The sequence below is a fragment of the Marmota marmota genome, unplaced genomic scaffold (genome assembly GCF_001458135.2).
Source record: "Marmota marmota marmota unplaced genomic scaffold, marMar, whole genome shotgun sequence".
In the NCBI taxonomy this organism is placed as follows: Eukaryota; Metazoa; Chordata; class Mammalia; order Rodentia; family Sciuridae; genus Marmota; species Marmota marmota.
The window spans coordinates 31527525-31528151 of NW_026000249.1; the positions used below are offsets into that span (position 1 = coordinate 31527525).

At 33.2% G+C, this 627-nt stretch overlaps 1 non-coding gene across 1 annotated transcript; it reads right to left on the minus strand.

The window, feature by feature from the left end:
* Window positions 1-236: 236 nt before the first annotated feature.
* Trnaa-agc lies at window positions 237-309 on the minus strand. Its single transcript has one exon. It is a non-coding gene; the product is annotated as a tRNA-Ala (tRNA).
* Window positions 310-627: the final 318 nt, after the last annotated feature.

A 627-nucleotide genomic window follows, 5' to 3' on the forward strand; every position in this document is an offset into this window, starting at 1 on the left:
TGGAAATATGTTTGAACTCATGTTATATTTTATCATTGAAAATATATATATATATATATANTATAGTTATATTATTTCCACTCTTGTGCTATTATAAATAATGCTGCAATAAATTGTCAAAGTTAATGCTTCAAAAGACACCATCTAAAAAAATGAAAAGACAGCCAGTCCATAGTATGGGAGAAAATATTTGCAGCCCACATATTCAACAATGGACTTTTGTGCAAATTTTATTTTGGAGGTGCTGGGGATTGAACCCAGGGCCTTGTGCATGCTAGGCAAGTGCTCTACCAACTGAGCTATACCCCTAGCCCACAGTTTTTTGATTTTTTTTTTTTTTTGAGATAAGGGAGATTGAACTCAGGGTCTTGCACTCACACCTGCTAGGCAAGTGCCCTAGCACTGAGTTACATCCCCAGGCCCCCAGAATATATTTTTTAAAACCATCAAAACTCAATAGTAAGGAAATAACCCAATTAAAAATATGTAGAAGACATTAGATATTTTACCAAAGGAAATATATCAAAGGCAAAGAAGTCCATAAAAAGCAGTGCAACATGATAACTATTAGAGAAATAAAAATTAAAATCAAGATACACTACACGTCTATTACAACAGCTAAAATCT